Source organism: Rosa chinensis, chromosome 1, assembly GCF_002994745.2.
Source record: "Rosa chinensis cultivar Old Blush chromosome 1, RchiOBHm-V2, whole genome shotgun sequence".
Lineage (NCBI taxonomy): Eukaryota > Viridiplantae > Streptophyta > Magnoliopsida > Rosales > Rosaceae > Rosa > Rosa chinensis.
The window spans coordinates 30,306,352-30,325,020 of record NC_037088.1 but is presented as its reverse complement, the minus strand read 5'-3'; the positions used below and the strand labels follow the sequence as shown (position 1 = coordinate 30,325,020).

General features: G+C 37.3%; 1 long non-coding RNA gene across 1 annotated transcript; it reads right to left on the bottom strand.

Moving 5' to 3' along the window:
* Positions 1-1,222: 1,222 nt before the first annotated feature.
* LOC112182467 lies at positions 1,223-3,991 on the bottom strand. The gene is made up of 4 exons (XR_002929459.2): positions 3,753-3,991; positions 2,523-2,629; positions 1,705-1,776; positions 1,223-1,276 (listed from the first exon to the last, which is right to left on the bottom strand). It is a non-coding gene; the product is annotated as an uncharacterized LOC112182467 (long non-coding RNA).
* Between the last annotated feature and the right edge of the window lie 14,678 nt (positions 3,992-18,669).

The following is an 18,669-nucleotide window of genomic DNA, read 5'->3' as shown; positions in this document are numbered from 1 at the left end:
ATGCTCATTTCACACGGATTTCTGTTAGTATTTATATTTTACATGGATATCTGTGGCTTTTAACTACAGTAAATATGTGTGTGTTGTTATTTTGCTAGTAGCGACCACTCCCATCTTCATTCCCGACAAGCAGGGTTATGAATGATGACTCGAGGCCATGTAAATGTTAATAAGATCAAGGAACTTTATGTCCTTACGCAAGTATTGAGCTTAAAAAGGTATTCTTTACACTGTTTAGAAGCACACTGGCAATGTGAGTATACATTACCAAGACATATAAAACGAATTACTGTGTGTCGTGCTTTGTGGATAACAAGGTCAGTCTGATACTTATCACCAAATTGTGGTATATGCATGGTTTACTCAACCATAATAAATAGACGAAGATCGATTAGAGCACACGTACATCATTAATAATTAACTAGAAAAGATGCCCACGCTTTGCTGCGGGTTTATTTTCTTCCTAAATTCTATGCGTGGTAAAGTAGCAAAGATAATTTACGAAATTAGATTATTTTCATGCTGGAAATAAGTTTATTTTCATGCTGGATATGTAATGTAACTGAAGTTGTTATTATTTTACAGATTGCAAAAACTGGTGTTCTAACCAGACTTGTGTATTTACAAATTTCAAAATAGTCAAAAATTACAAATTTGGTACTAAATTTGGCTAACCAATATGAGTCCAACTGGAGCACAATAATTTAGATCAACACATAGATTGAATAGGTAGCTCAGTTTTCATAGTTCTTCTCGAAGTACACCAACAACATCCAAGCCATAAACTTTCCTGCAAATGCAAATCATGATCATTGCATGGGTGTGATATTGAAGGTAAATATGGTTCTTCTGAGTGGAATTGAAGAAAAAACATTGATAGTAAGAGAGTAAATGACACAACAGTCTTATTTGATAAAGAGGTTGTAAACGCCATTATCGAATGCAGTGGAGTCACTGGCAGCTCCATTACATGGGTCTCCAGTTATATTCCATTGCTTCATATTGGCCTCAATACTCAATACCCCACTGCCTGAAGATTAAATTCAAAGCTTTCACTACACCATCAATTGTAAGAAATTAATACGTCACTAAAATAAATAAATGGGTTTCTTTTTCCGGAATTTGGGAAACATATATGTGATTATATGTGGCTTAATGATTCAGTAACTGAATAGCTTGAATACCTTAAATTAACTTTCTTTGTACTACATGTATCAAAATTCCTTGCAAATGAGCCATTTGCAAGTGCTGCAGAACCAATGGAACTCCAAAATCTCTGTGACAATCAAATTTGATGTTCTCATAGAGGTTCGATTCAAAAAGGCTGAAAACAGCAAACAAAATTAGAAATTGACACCTGCATCTAATTATCAAAATGCCCGCCTAAACTTTAGAGGATTATTAAATAGCTACCTTCTTGAATTTTGACTACTTGCATTATAATATACTCTCATTGCCGCCCTTACACTTTTCATTAAGCTAATATGAGCCTAAAGATATATTAAAAGCCTTCTTGCATTTTAAGATATATTCATGTAATGACTCTAGTACATTAAAACAAAAAACACACTTCACTTTATAATGCCATATTTCTATATTCTATAAGCATAGATCATCATCCAATTGACTTAATGTAATAAATCAACATTTATCTGCTAAAGAGTTTCTGAATACAAAATGTCCAAAGTTCCTAAGAATACAAACCCAATAGTGGTATGAAGCTGGTTGTGAAGGAGCCATCAGAGAATCGTAAAAGCAGGCAACTCTTTCCAACACCTGAATTTAGGTAATTGTCATTCAGAAACCAAAAGCTTCATAGATGAGAATAAGCGTAAAAAAAACATTGGAAATACTTAATTCATGATACTTCACAATCACACCAAAACCAAACTTCATATCATTCTCATCCATTTCAGATAATTTTCATAATGAAGCCTCTCATTGCATTAAACCTCCTTTGATGCCAAAACCATGACCTCTGACACTTATACTTGATTTACCTAAATATATGCCTTTTCCTGAAACACAAATACTAAATGCTCATAGTATAGAATACCCTGGCCAACTCTCTTGTTTGTTTCAATAGGCATATCTAAGGATACAGGGTGAGTCAAGCATCACTCATTGTGAGCTTCATAATGGGGCAAAACCCAGATCAAAAAGTCTATGCACAATTGTATTTAAGCTACAGTTTGGACTCATATACTTAACAACCATACCCAAACTCTTCAGAAATTCATATCAGAAATAGGAAATAGTTAATCTTAATATTATTTCTTTGCTCCATTTTTTTTGCAATTTTACTTCCTAGGTGTTCTTTTTTTTTTTTTTCCTCCACCAAAATAGATAGATATGTTGAGTGCTACATATATATATACCAATCTTCTTATCACATGGAGCTAGTTACTACATATGAGCATTGAGGAAAGTCACTGCTCATGAGTGATGCAATTTGAATATTGATTATGAATGTGTGCAAATTTATATAACAGATCAATGAGGAGCCTGACAAAAGTTTGTACCTGGCTGAAGCAGCTAACAACTTTGATTTGATAGATTCGGGATACTGAGCATCTCTGATCGGCTTAGTCTCTGAGGTCCATTATGTGTTGGCCGGCCAAAGAGAACTCTGCATTGACCAAAGAAATTGAAAGACATAGAAAGACAACCGGAAAAAGATGTGTAGACAATAAGGAAAATGGAATAACTAAGTTTAGATCATGATTCATTTATATATGGGACTATGGGAGTACATTTTCCGGACTTACGATTTCAGTGCAAACTGTATTCTAAGTGAATCAATACAATGCAGTGGCTGGGAGTATTAATTTCCCTTCATGAGCTTCATGGAATATTTCCTCCAGTTCTAGAGTGCATGCCAAAAAAATTAATTAATAATTTCATGCCTGTCCACATTAGGAAAATGCTTCTGGTCCTATTTATGGAGGTGAATTTCTTATTGACGGCAAATGTCTGAAAACTTCCCACCATTTACCATCTAAGGTACAACTTGAGGGAATTATTAGTGTCAACTACATTTTCACCTAATATCATTGAGGGAATTATAAGTTACTACACCTCTAGATTGTCTAATTGCTATTTTTTTTTCGTGAACTGTGTTGATCAGGTTCTTGTCTCAGTCAAAATAATTTCAACTTTGATGTTCAAAATTCAAATATATCACTTATTGCTTTCATATCTGCATAAGTTAAATTCAGTATTACTTCTATTTTATATGTGCATTTTGAATGGCATAATCTGCATAACACTGTCGTTTAGGTTTACATTGCTGCACTTTCAGGCAAGATTATCTTTACTCATTTCTCCTACAGGCAAGATTATCTCAAATGTATTGAATAGAACATGTACTTTACACCTAACTATCACATGAACACATATATAATCACTATGCAAAACTGAGTAAATCAAAGCTATAAAATTTAGACATCACATCACAACTTAGAACCTTATTTGCTTGCAGAATTGAAATGTAATGCATATGTAAATAGACCTAATCAATTTAGCAATGTGTGTGTCTTAGTCTGCAAGATAAGACTTCTAGAGTTTCAATTGCAACATTTTCTACCCTTAGCCCTTTCTTGGTGTTGATGACAGTTATAATCCGGAAAGGAGTGCCTAGTCAATAACAGTATATTACTAAAATGAATAGTGACATTCAACTATCATGCAGGTTTAGCAATTTCTCTAGACAGTTGATAGAGAAGGATAAGATTTGTGTAGATGAGTTTTACCTGTGGTATTGGCTTGCATGGAGTGGAAAGCTTCCAGTCATGTGCCTCTTCAAGTAAAATTTTTATTCATGTCTCTGCAAAAGGTTGATACTATGTTTAAATAAAAAGATTTATGAAAAGGAACATAAAAGCCGTGTTCTTTCTGCTAGAGATTATTAGAGATAGAAGGCATGAGAAGGGCATCAGCAAAATTACAAATGCACTTGAAAAAGCATGGGCATCAGTAAATTTGTTTGCTATTGTTTGTTTTAGCAAATAATGTGATTAACTATGTGAGGGTACCGAATAACAAATTGACTTGATTGAAGAAATCTAAAGCTGAAATTGAAATGTCAACCACACTTTAGATTTACTCAAGAAATAGGTTAAAGAAGTAATTGAACTTTTTGTCTTGGTTTGCTTTATTGTTTATGAGAACCTTCTATAGTTTTCCTACTCACCTCTGACCTCTTCCACTACTTATTGACCACTAAACGTTTCTAAGACTCTTTGAAATATATCTAGCTATTAAAAATGCACGATGAAGGCAACACTTCTGCAACTATCTAAGAGAAACATCAAACGCTATAATCCCTAATCTTTAGTGCCACCTTATTTGGTATAAGACATAAAAACATCAGTTTCAACTTCTCAATGCTTCTCCCCCAATTTGAGTATAATTTCTATAAAAAAGCAATAGTTATTTATTCGTTTATTATATAATGTAACATTACTGTAGATAACTGATGATTAAAACTACAGTAGTGTAGTAGTGTAAAAGGCTGTAACAATATTCAAACTGTTGTAAATAATTATGGCTAATATCATGTAAATAGATGGAGAGTCATATATGCCTTTCACTATAGATTAGTAATTGATAGGATTGTGAATAGGAGTAATTGACGTTGCTATTAAACGTTGCCTATTTGTATACATCATGTACTCCTATATAAACTCCCTCATGGTGAGATGAATGGAGACAATCTGATTCTCTGTGTCCAAACTCTCTATCTCTCTCTCTCAAAAATTTTTCTGTTTTACAACACGTAATCAGCACGAAGCTCTAACCCAAGCCCTAGCCAGAGAAAAAAAAATCCCCCCTGCTGCAGCCTGTTTGCGCGCCCCGAAACTTCTTGATTAGGACCTCAGATCAAAATCTTTCCTTCACCAAAGCTGTTCGTCTCTGCCTCTTCTATCTAACCTCCAAATTTCAGCCATATTGGGTCGTTTTGAGACCTGTACATCATTCGAAGTGGGAGCTGTTCAGAAGAGAATCTGCTCCGTGTTCACAACTAGCTCTAAGATTTGGATCGAATAGCTTTGAGATTCGGGATTTCCTACCAAAAGATGCAAATAGCTCTTGGATTGGATGAGAAGACAACCTTCTCAGTTCTGCACATATAAACTGAAGATTCATCCGCTCTTCATCAAGTAATGTTTTCCAAAATCTAATTTTATATTCATGTTTATTGAGCCTATTGATTGAACATGAAAAATCCTCCATGATGCATGAACCCTAAATTCTGATTGTTTTATTTTGAATATATATACATGTTCATGTTTTGGATTGTTTGATTGGAAAAGAAAAAAATTAGGATACTTTGGTTGTAGCTATTTCTAGCACTTGGTCTAGTAGCACCAATTCACAACTAGAGAGCATCAATCAATCATGCAAAAATAAAGTCTGCTATTTCTGAGATTTGAACCCAACCACAGTGTGTACCAGCCCAACTTGTTGTCCACTGTGCCATTATGGCCAATTGGTAATTATCACCACCATTTAATATTAATACTGCTGGAAGCAGATTCAACTCCATTTAATTGGTGATTGATCAATTGATTAAATTCATGTTTTGATTTTGATTGATCTTTATCCAAAGCAATTACCATAGTAATTTATGCTCATTACCACAATCATTTAATAATTTATTCTTTATTATTTCATTTTAATAACGTATTTTGCGTTTATTACTATAATGATTTTGTGGTGTTACTTGCTTATCTATTTGCTCATATTAATTATATGAATATTTTAGTGGCTTAAAAAAATTCCTTGCACTACAATATATATATATATATATATATGAACCAGAAGTTCACACATAAATATTGAACCAGAAGTTCACACGTATCGAACCCATAGTTTCGATAACATTGAAAGGTTATGAATCTTTCCAAGTAGGCGTACCCAATTCGATGCGATGTCTAGGCAAGATTCAATGAGGCTGTGTACTTAAGTGAGCCTCGCTCCACCCAAACCTCATACTCTTACCTGGTTGTATTTAATTGGAATTACCAAAAGGTTGAGTAATAACTTTTTCCTTGGCAGACCAGTTTGAACCCAGCAGGCCCACTCTCCCTACACAGGACCTAGCAGCCCAGCAGACCTCACATATTCTTTGACTAGTGCATGAAAGCCTAGGTCACGAGCTTGCAGACTAAGCCCAGTAGACCAAGCCCACTCCTTTGGTCCAGCAGAATCAAATAAAAGGATAAATGATTTGATATTGTAAATAGATTCACCATATTTAATATGTGTAATTAATTGCCATAAGCATTTATTCACATAATTGTGTGATAATTAATTTGTTATATTACTAGCATGCAATTAATATCTCAATTGATTTATGATTTCCATTTATCCAATTTGTGAGATATTATTACAATTTACTTTATTCAATATTATTGTGTTACTTGTCTAAATTTTCGCACTAGAATATACGTGTAGAAAATGCAGGTACCTAATGAACTAGAAGTTCTAAATGAACCCGTAGTTCATATATAAATCGAACTTGGAGTTTCGATAATGTCGTTTAAGAAACTTGAAGTTTCCTTTCATAAATTCACCACACGTGATAAAACTAGTAGATTTTACATGTCTAATCCGATTTTTCATACCATGTTATAGAACCTGAAGTCATTACTTGCTTATGGATGATATTACCCAAAGCACTAATATTATTTGTTCCTTTCCTGTAAGAAATGTCAAATCTCAACATGTTTGACTTTGTTGCTTTGGAGGTCTCTAGAAGAAACTATCTAAAGTGGACTCAAGATGTGAAAATTCATCTGACTACAAAGAAGATGAGATTAACAATCGATACTCATGACAATGTCGTCACTGAGGCTTTTAAGGCGAGTGTCATAATGTTTATAAAGAAACATATGGAGAAAGCACTCCAAGTTTAGTATCCGATGAAGAGGATCCACAGACTCTTTGGGTCGCTCTGGAAGAGTACTTTAACCATCAAATGATCATTTTCTTGCCTGAAGCAAGACATGATTAGCAAGATATTGAACAAGCCCATCTGCCCAAAACAATACAAGGAGAGGCACTTTACTAATTCTCAGAATTGATCACTATCTTTTTGCTCACTGAAATGAACAACAACCTCCTGTTGATGAATGATCAAGCTAAGCCCATCGGTACCTAAGCAACAGTTTTTCTTGAAGCAAATGATGTTACTCATCGAAAACCTAATTGCGAAAGGAGAAATTGTGAAAAAAAAAAGTTCAATCTTTCGAGACAAGGAAAGAGAGGAGGGCCCATAAATGGTCAATATAACTGGCCCAAAACATGGCCCAATGTTATAGTGCCACTGCCCAACAAGCCAAAGTTGAAAGGAACACTGGTTTGGCCCACCGCCACCAAAATCAGCATGATCTTTGTTATCATTGTGGAGCAATTGACTGTTGGTCCCGCACTAGCTGTGCGATAGCCTAAGCAGTAGATGAGTATTACGCCAGTCGCGGAACTCAAAATACCAACTTTATTGAATGGTCATTTTCTATTGATTCCACATTAGAGATCATGAATTTTCAGGCAGTTACTGAACATACTGAGGATTAGAACTAGAAGACATGGGTATAATTGGTCTCTTGTGTCATATCTATTTCATCTTAATGAATGAAACATCTTCGGATTATTTTTAGTGATTTATGTTTTCAATCATTTTGGATTATGAAAATGTGGTTATGTTCGAAGGTATTTAATTCAATAAACTTATTTATACATGTGACCCATTGAATTAAATAAATGAATAGACATATTCTGTGGGGAAGTTTGTTGTCTGGTTAAAAGAGCTATTACACACACCATACTCCCGGATCGGAGATGTTTTTCAAACTTATTGTCTATTCATACCTCTGTGACAACCGTATCAGGGTAATCCAACCTGATACAGGGCTATGGCAAAGCCTACTTTATGTTGTCCAATGGTACTGAACTTACCATTAATGAGGCCTTATATTCTCCACGTTCCAGAAGAACGTTATTGAGTATTAAGGATATTCGAACCAACAGTTACCACGTTGAAACCACTGAGAAAAATGCGTGGAATATCTTTGCATAACCTCCGAGTGTGTGGCCAGAAGCGTACATTGGAGAAATTGAAATCTGTTAGCTAGAAGCTAACTAATTCAAGCAACTACTTGCTATGGCATGACCTTTTGGGACACCCAGGTCAAAGTATGATGCACTGTATCCTCAACTCATCGCAGGTGCATCCCCTTCTGAATAAGGGTCCTGTATATAATGACACACTATGCCATACTTGTTGAGAATATTTAATACTAGACCATCATATGCAAAGACTAGTACATACACCACCATTTTTCTGCACAGAATGCAAGGGAAATTTGTGGACATATCCAACCACCATGTGGACCAGTTAAATATTAATAGTTTTGGTTGATGTATCGACAAAGTGATCACATGTTACACTACTGTCCATAAGAAAATACTGCTTTTGCTAAACTCTCGCCCGGATCATGAAATTGAGGGCTCACCACTCGGATTATCCCATAAAGTCCATAAGACTTGATAATACCGGAAAGTTTACATCGAAGTCTTTCGATGATTATTACATATCCTTTAGGATTGATGCTAAACATTTAGTTCCCTATGTTCACACCCAAGATGGTCTCGCAGATAGAATCTTGGTAATGCACACCAAGCTTCTAATTTCCGCATGGAGCTATGCAATCTTGCATGCAGCTATGTTGGTCCCGTTGAGGCGCCACTGCTACCAACCTTACTCAGAAAAAGTCCACATCTGGTTTTGCGTTTATGCTTGCAGGTGGCGCAATTTCTTCGAAATCTGTAAAATAGACTTGTGTGACTACATCTACAATGCATGCTGAGTTCATTGCATTATATGAAGCCACTATACATGTTGTGTGGCTTAGAAACTTTATCAAAGCCATTAGAGAAGTGGATTCCATTCACAGACCCTTGCAGATTTACTATGATAATAGCGCAGCTGTATTCTTTTCAAAGAACAATAAGAGATCCTCAAAAACTAAGTTTGTAGATCCTAAGCATCTTCTGGTTTGAGAGAAAGTGAAGCATGATGAAATTGTAGTTGATCATATTAGTGGAGATAACATGTTAGCAGACCCTTTTACAAAACCATTAGCAATTGGGGTTTTTAAGGAACATGTTATGAATATGGGATTGATTCAGTCATTTGATATGGTTTGAATCAGTGGGAGCTTGAGATAAGCTCAGTTTTGTAATTTTTTCTTTTGGTTTCTGTTTTTACGTAACCTCTTGAATGTCATAATAGACAATATTTCCAGATTAATTAAAGTCAATATACATGAATTAATGTCTTAGAAGTCAATTTAGACAAGATAGAGAGAATGAATTTTTCTGATATATTATTACACCCATTATGTGGTGTATATAAACAGATTACAATCGTACTACAACCGTACTACACAACATATACAAGGTAAGTAATTACAACAATATATTCCCTTGTAGTCTATTCCTAATAGGGAACGATGACTCACACTAACACTCCCCCTCAAGTTGGCGCATATACATCAACCATGCCCAACTTGCTAAGTGAGTTATAAAACGCCTTCCTGGAAACTCCTTTGGTAAGTACATCTGCAAGTTGCTCTTCAGTTGGAACAAAAGGAAAGCTAATAATTTTGGCATCTAGCTTCTCCTTTATAAAGTGACGATCAACCTCCACATGTTTAGTACGATCATGCTGTACTGGATTCTGTGATATGTCAATAGCTGCCTTGTTATCACAATACAACTGCATGGAATTTTTGAGTTTGAAACCCAGATCACGTAACAGATTTCTCAGCCACAACAATTCACACACTCCGTGAGCCATACCTCTATACTCGGCCTCAGCACTAGAACGTGCCACAACTTTCTGTTTCTTACTCTTCCATGTAACCAGATTGCCTCCCACAAAGGTAAAGTAACCTGATGTCGACCTCCTATCTGTGATATTTCCAGCCCAATCTGCATCTGTGAAGCCACAAACCTCAAGAATGTTGTTATGTTTAGAAAAAAGTACTCCCCTTCCTGGAGCTGACTTCAAGTACTTCAGAATCCGCATAACCGCATCCATGTGACTCTCACTCGGATTATGCATGAACTGACTCACCACACTCACTGCATATGCAACGTCTGGTCTAGTATGAGCCAAATAAATCAAGGGCCCAACTAACCTCTGATAGCGAGCTTTGATCAGTAGGTACCTGATCTGGATACTCAGCTAAACAATGGTTCTGCTCAATAGGAATGTCAATAGGTCTGCAATCCAACAAACCTCTCTCTGTCAGCAAATCAAGAACATACTTCCTCTGGTACAGATAGATTCCTTCTCTCCCCCTGGCTACCTCGATTCCTAAGAAGTACTTAAGCTCACCCAAGTCCTTCATCTCAAACTCAGAGGCTAGCTGTCTCTGCAGTCTATCCATCTCAACAGTATCATTACCAGTGATTACCATATCATCCACATAAATAATTAGAGCTGTTACCGTCCCTTGTTGATGCTTGAGAAACAAGGTATGGTCTGAGTTGCTCTGCCTGTAACCAACCTTCCGCATAAACTGTGAAAATCTTCCAAACCAAGCACGTGGTGACTGTTTGAGACCATACAGAGATTTTCTCAATCTACAGACAAAATCACCACGAGAAGCAACTACATACCCAGGTGGAAGGCTCATGTACACTTCCTCGGCTAACTCTCCATGAAGAAATGCATTCTTGACATAAACTATCGGAGTGGCCAGTTTAAACTAGCAGCAAATGAGAGCAGAACCCGAATAGTGTTCATCTTGGCAACAGGGGCAAATGTTTCATCATAGTTTATACCATATGTCTGAGTAAACCCCTTTGCTACAAGGCTTGCTTTGTACCGATTCACTGATCCATCTGCATTATGTTTCACAGTAAACACCCAACGACAACCTACAGCCTTCTTGCCTTGTGGTGGAGGCACAAGTTGCCAAGTATTGTTCTTCTGCAACGCCTCCATCTCTTCCTCCATTGCCTTCCTCCACTTTGGATCCCCCAACGCATCCTGCACTTTGTTAGGTACTGATACAGCAGATATTTGATTCACAAATGATTCATATGACTTAGACAATCTCCTAGTGGACATATAATTAGCTACTGGGTATTTTGATTTGGCAGTAAGAGTAGGTTCATATCTTTTGACTGATTGACCCCGAGTGGTCCTATTTGGTAACACATATTGCTCAACACTAGACTCACTACTACTAGTACTAGTGGGTGGACATACCTCAAATGAGTGATCTTCCGTACCAGGAAGCTGTGGGTCAGGGGTAGAAGCAATGGCAGGAGGGGCAGTCGTGTCTTCAACTTCATTTTCAGCCATAGAAACTGGTGCCTGGATGCTTAGAGCTACTGCTTCAAGAGGTGGCGGGCTGATGGTCTCAACTGGATCCGTCAAAATACCTCCTGCCTGTGTGACTTCTTTCTCTCCTCCTTCTGTTTCCTCCCCCTCTCCATGATACAGCTTTTCAAAATATGAATTCTCCCCCTGAAGAGCTGTATCTGAAGTGGAAAAATAACTCATGTCTTCAAAGAAGGTAATGTCCATAGTGACAAAGTACTTCCTGGTAGGTGGATGATAGCACTTGTATCCCTTCTGATTCCCTCCATAGCCAACAAAGACACACTTAAGCGCCCGGGCATCCAACTTAGACCTCTGATTTTTAGGAACATGGACAAAGGCAACATAACCAAAGACACGAGCTGGAAGATTATGAAAGGAAGGTAAGGAGACATGAGATGCAAGAACCTCAAATGGAATTTTTCCCTGAAGGACGCTAGATGGAAGACGATTAATAAGATGGGAGGAAGCCTGTACAGCATCACCCCAAAGATACTTAGGCATATGAGCACTAAAGAGAATGGCACGAGCCATATCAAGTAAATGACGGTTTTTCCTTTCAGACACTCCATTTTGTTCTGGTGTTTGTGGACATGTAGTTTGGTGAACAATCCCATTGGTTGTAAAAAACTCTTGGAAAACATGATTAACATATTCCCCCCATTGTCAGAACGAAGGACTTTAATGGTGCTATGGTATTGTGTTTGAACAAGAGTACGAAAAGTTTGAAAAGCTGGAAAGACTTCATCTTTGGTTTTTAGCAGAGCAACCCACGACAATCTTGTACAATCATCAATAAACAACACAAAGTATCTCATACCCGACACAGTGGGTTCTCTAGATGGCCCCCAAACATTAGAATGAATCAACTCAAAAGGAGCAACACTTTTATTAGAAATACTAGGAAAATAAGTAGCACGATGACTCTTGGCCAAAACACATGTTTCACAATGTAAACTAGACTCATCCACACCAATAAACAGAGTAGGCATGGTTTTTCTCATAAGACTAAAAGAGGGATGCCCTAAACGGCGATGCCACAACCAAATTTCACTTAGCTTATCAGAACTCGAAGTCAAAGCGGCGCGTGACTGTGCTCCTGGTTTCTCTCCTGCGTATGTCTGATCCAGATGGAACAAGCTGCCCCTCAGATACCCCCGACCAATTATCTCCCTGGTGAGAAGATATTGAAAAATCACATACATAGGAAAAAAGGTTACGGAGCATTTAGACTCAGTATTCAACTGGGGAACAGATATCAAATGGTGGGACAAGTCAGGCACATATAACACATTATGAAGTTCTAAGGTAGGAGTAATACAAATTGACCCTGACCCTAACACAGGAAATGCCTCACCATTGGCATTGGTTACATAGGACACTGGTGGAGAAGACAATTCAGTAATATATGATTTGTCATAAGTCATATGATCGGAGGCACCAGAATCAATAATCCATGTATCAGAACCAACAAAAGTAGAAACCTTTAAAGCCATACCAATTTTACCTCGACCAGCTATAGAGGCTGTAGGAGTAACTCCACCTGCTGTATGATGATCTTGGCCAACTACTCCATAGAAATCCGGTTCTTGGACCAATTGAACAGCAGCTGCTTTCGCCTTAGGACGATAACCTTGCTTTTTAGGTTTAAGGTGTGGGTTCAACTTCCAACAAGTCTCCCGAACATGCCCAAGGTCATTGCAATAAGAACATTGAGGACAAGGGCGGTTGGTGAAGCCTTGTGGGAAACCTTGCTAATGAAGTGGGGCTGAACTCTGTTGCTGGAGGAAAGGTGCCGGTGACTTGGCCTGAATGGCTAGGCTAGATACTTCAACCTGTGCATGTTTGACATTGTCCTGTTGAGACTCATCCTTGCGGATGTATGTAAAGGTTGTGGTCAAACTAGGAGGGTCTGTCATTCTGAGCAATTCTCCCTTGGCACTGCTATGCTTCTCATCAAGCCCTCTCAGGAATACATGAACCCTTTCTAGCTCCTTCTCCTTCTGGTACCACACCAGATCTTCCTGATTCTTGATCTTGCAAGGACGCTTCTGATCAATTTCAGCCCATACATTCTTCAGCTTGGTGAAATACACAGCTATTGGTTGCCCATTCTGTTGCATACTAGCAGCTTTACACATCAATTCATGAACCTGTATAAAATCAGACTCATTGGTATACAAATCCCCCAATGTCTTCCATATCGCCTCAGCAGTTTCACATTCCTCCACCATCTGTAGCACATCATCAGTCATGGCTCGAAATAGAATTGACATTACAAGCCCATCATCATCTGCCCACTTAGCATAGGCATCCACATCATCTTCACTGGGAGCCTTGATTGTTCCAGTCACATACCCCATTTTGTGTATTCCATGGAGATAAACTGACATAATCTTCTTCCATGTTCGGAAATTGGTACCAGTGAGTTTGGTACCTCCGAAAGAACCACCTTCTGAGCTCTTGACAAAGACCTCAACCTTCTGTACCTCATTGGCCTTAGAACCCTGACTTTCATTGTCATCATCACCCATTGCAATAATACAATAGAAAATATACGAATCCCAAAGTACGCAGCGGAAATAAACAAATAGTAACATTTTTTTTTTTTGGGAACCTGACTGAGTTTGACCGAGTGAGTGTTGGCTGAGTTTGATCGAGTGAGTTGGCTGAGGTTGACCGAGTGAGCGAGTTGACTGAGTTTGAGCGGGTTGGAAAGGACGTCGACTGAAGCAGGTGATTGGCGACGCCGATCTGAACAGAGGGCGCCGGCTAGTCCTGGACGAACGTTGGCTGGACCACAACTGGACTGGGCTGCGACGATTTGGACTGATAAGCCAATCGAAGGTGAGTGCCGGCGAAGACGAAGCTGATCTGGACTGACTGAAGATGAGACGAAGAAGCAACCGGATTTGACCCGGCTCGATGGACTCACGGACTGGTGCTGGTGTGGAAATCTGGAACAGAGGACGAGTCCGATCTTGGGACAAATGAAGGACGACGTCGTTTGGAGTGAAACAGACAGACAAGAAACCGATCTGGAAGGATGAAGGCTGCCGTCAGTTGGAGACAAAACCCTAACAAACGGGGTTCTAAAAAAGGATTTTCCTCTAAATAAGAGAAAAAATAAAGAAAAACAAAGAGACAAAGTCCTTTTTCCGGATCTTTGCTCTGATACCAAGTCAAATTAGACAAGATAGAGAGAATGAATTTTTCTGATATATTATTACACCCATTCTGTGGTGTATATAAATAGATTACAATCGTACTACAACCGTACTACACAACATATACAAGGTAAGTAATTACAACAATATATTCCCTTGTAGTCTATTCCTAATAGGGAACGATGACTCACACTAACATTAGATTCTTATGTTTTATGATTGCTGCAGCATATGATTGTTTGATAAGTATGTACATGTACTAGTTTTTTGGATGTTTGATTAATGCATCCATGATATTTGATCTATTTGGCTGTTTGATATGTTTTGACTGTTGCAGAAGATCTTGGTTCTCTCTATGAGAAATAGCAGACTTCTCACGAAGTATAAAGAAAGATTCTGCAAGTGTAGAATAAAGGAGGACCTTATGTGGAAATTCAGGTACTTTCATTCACAATGCAGTATTCCACATGATTGTATTATGTTGTTGGTGGTTTATCTGATTACAACTCTGTTTCTAGTGATTATAGAAATCTGGCATTGCTGATTTAGATGCAAGTTTTTCTTTAGTTCTGCTACAGTGGTTGTGATCATATTAACCTTGAAATTAGATTGTAGAAATGTACAATATCAGTGATCACAAAAGAGGTTCTTGTCATTGCAGTTGCTAGATGAACCAATATGAAAGTCCAAGTGGGAGAATGTAAGCTTTTATTTGGACTTGCATATAACACAGAATTCATCAAGCACATGCATTTAAAGTTTACTTAAGAACAAGAATTAAAGTTTGTACATTGACTATTATCCGGATCATATTACAATTAGGAAAGTGAATAAATATTGTAATATGTGGAAATCTAATTAAGATGTGAAGTAATATTCACATGAGCATAATATCCGGTAATGTTTGCAGATTAGAGACTAACCATATGCAATTAGGATTCCTCAATGGGTAAGGATCCTAAAGCACTATCTCCTATAAATAACATGGTCCCTGCCTTCACAATACACACAAGCATTATACTATCCCCATTATAGAGAGTATTGGAGAAAGGCAGAAGATCAAGTTATCGACTTCGACACAATGACATCTTCTTCATCAAGTAGTATTCTAGAATCATTGGCCTCTATTTGATATATCTGTGGTTTGTGTTCTTATGGTGATATGCTATTTCTAAGGATTATTTTTACACAAAAGTGAACAATCAAAAACAAACACACTACAAAAACGTTACTTTTCCTTGTTTGAAACACACTACAATCAAACCTAGAAACAACTTCAATCAGAAAATTTAAGATTACAAAAAAAATACTTTCCACTTGTTTCCTCTCAAGCATGCAAAAGTTTCTGCTCTCTCTCTCCTGCTTCTTTTCCTTCTTCCCCTGTCGTCTTCTCCCTCTCTTTTTCTGTGTGCTCGATGAACAACAAAATCCCAAAAGAAAAAAAAAATTTCATCAAGTCTAATATGAAATAGAAACCCAAACTCTATCAAGCTTTGACCGATAACCAAACCTGAAAATCTGGAAGTCTCAACGTTATCAAGAAGAACCCAAACTCTATCCAGCTTTGATCGATTAGTAAACCCAATAATCTGGCTCAGCAAATATTACTATAGATAGACGCTTCTCTGTGTGTCGATAGAGACTTCCAGATATACACAGGGAAGAATCCGAATTGTAGATGCCAACAAACAGTACCACCTTCTGCGCTATCTCTCTCTCTCCACCTCTCTGTGGAGCGAAGTAGCGAAGACACGATGAGACTGAGCAGCAGACAGGTATCGAGACACGGGAGTTTTGAGACGGTAAACATGTCCTCGCAAAAAAGTCCTCATTTCCGACGAAAATTTCCAACAGCACAGAATTGTCCTCGCAAAAAAACTCCTTTTTCGACCACAAAAAATGGTCGTCGGAAATGTTCTATCAAAATATATTTTATTTCCAAGGGACAATATGTTGTAGGAAAAGAGTTCCAATTTCGTCGGAAAAACAAAAAATTTGGCGGGACATTTTGGCGCCAGTATTATTTTCGACAACATTTTGTGTCGTCGGTAATGGTAGACCTATTTCCGAGAGGCAGTTGACTTTGTCGGAAATGATTTCTTAATTTCAAGGGCAACAAAGTACCCTCGGTAATGAACAAAGTAATTCCGATGGTTAATGACCCTTGAAAATATTTCTCTAAATTGTATTATTTTTATAAAAATATTATGTCAAAGAGGAGAATTGAGCATAGGATCTCTAACTTTTCAAAATTAATTTTACCATTGTTCCACAGATCACTTGATGACATATTATTAGTTTATTAGAATTGATGCATTATATGTTAAAAACAAAACAATTTTATTATATATTGGTTATAAGGTAAGATCGGATAAATCTCGTAATAGACACACACACACACACACATATACATATACATATACATATACATATACATATACATATTATATATATATATATATATTTATTTATATATAATTATATATAATTATATGTTGATGCCTAAAAGTCCAGCGGTAGCTGGACCCTAGCTAACGTTGATCCGATGGGCGGATCGATACTTGTGCTGTTCTCGAAGCTACCGTCACCTATCAAATGAAATACAATGGGCGTCAGAGGGAGACCGCGCCGGGCGGTCTTCTGCTCTCCGATGCCTAAGTTAGTCAATGTATTTGTGTTGACAAAGTAACAGTAGGTAAGTATTGAATGCGTAATTAATGAGGAGAGAGGAGAGAACCTTTTATAGGTGAGGAAGAGGTTGATCTTCTCTTTGTTTTCGATGTGGGACTGACATGCTTCAGTTCCCAGTTTCAGAAGCTTCTGATGCCATCTTGGCGTGGCGCGTGGCGGCGCGTCGGCGGCGATCTGGAGGTGGTCCGACGCCGAGGCCGTAGCCTGTCTGGCAGTGTGTCTGCATGTCATTCCTTTAGTTGGAATTAGTACCTTTGGCGGTACAATGAGCGTGGCCCATTATAGCTAATTATGCTTGCAAATGTACATGCATGTACATTATATATATATATATATATTATAAGTCTCATAGTTATATATACATAATACATATGTGTTTTGGATTTATATAAGACTTGATCAATCGATCATGCTAATAGAGAGGTTCTGCCCTAACCCAATATATTATTAGCTTGCAGAAGTAGATAAGAGATCAACTATGGTAAATCACGATTATGCTAATTGGGAGATTCCACGCTAACTGGGATGCTAACTAGGAGATTCCGCTCTAGACAATTTAAATAGACAACTTTATAATTAATATAGAACTAGAATCACTCAAAAATAATATTTCTACATTTAGTTATGAATTTCTGAACTTAAGTGTTAGTAAATTTTCTTATTTTTAACCTAGGTAAACGTTTACTTAAAACTGTACCAATCCATTAAGAAACTTGAATAGTTCCTTCTATAAAATTTAAATAGACAACTTGATGATTAATACAGAACTGAAATCACTCAAAAATAATATTTCTACATTTAGTTATGAATTTCTGAACTTAAGTGTTAGTAAATTTTCTTATTTTTAACCTAGGTATACGTTTACTAAAAACTGTACCAATCCATTAAGAAACTTGAAATAGTTCCTTCTAAACAATTTAAATAGACAACTTGATGATTAATTCAGAACTGAAATCACTCAAAAATAATATTTCTACATTTAGTTATGAATTTCTGAACTTAAGTGTTGATGAAAATGCTTGTTTTATCATTACCATAGATTTATAAATTGAGAGGAGATGCCGATTGATAAATCTTGGATGCAATTAAGTAGATCAGACCCAAAGTATGATCAAGGAGTTACAAAGTTTCTTGATTATGCATATAGCCATGATAAGTGGGTAGAGGATGACATGATAATATGTCCATGCAAAGTATGTGGTTTAAATAGAGACAGACTTGTGCGGTCTGAAGTGCACTGGCATCTCCTTAGATATGGAATTAAACCACACTATAGTTTCTGGAATTTGCATGGGGAGGCTGATGACAATAATAGCGATGAAAGTGAGGATGATAGTAATTGTGAGACTGATATAGGTGCTGATAATGGAGCAACCCCTATGGAGCTATGTGATGATATGCAAGATTTGA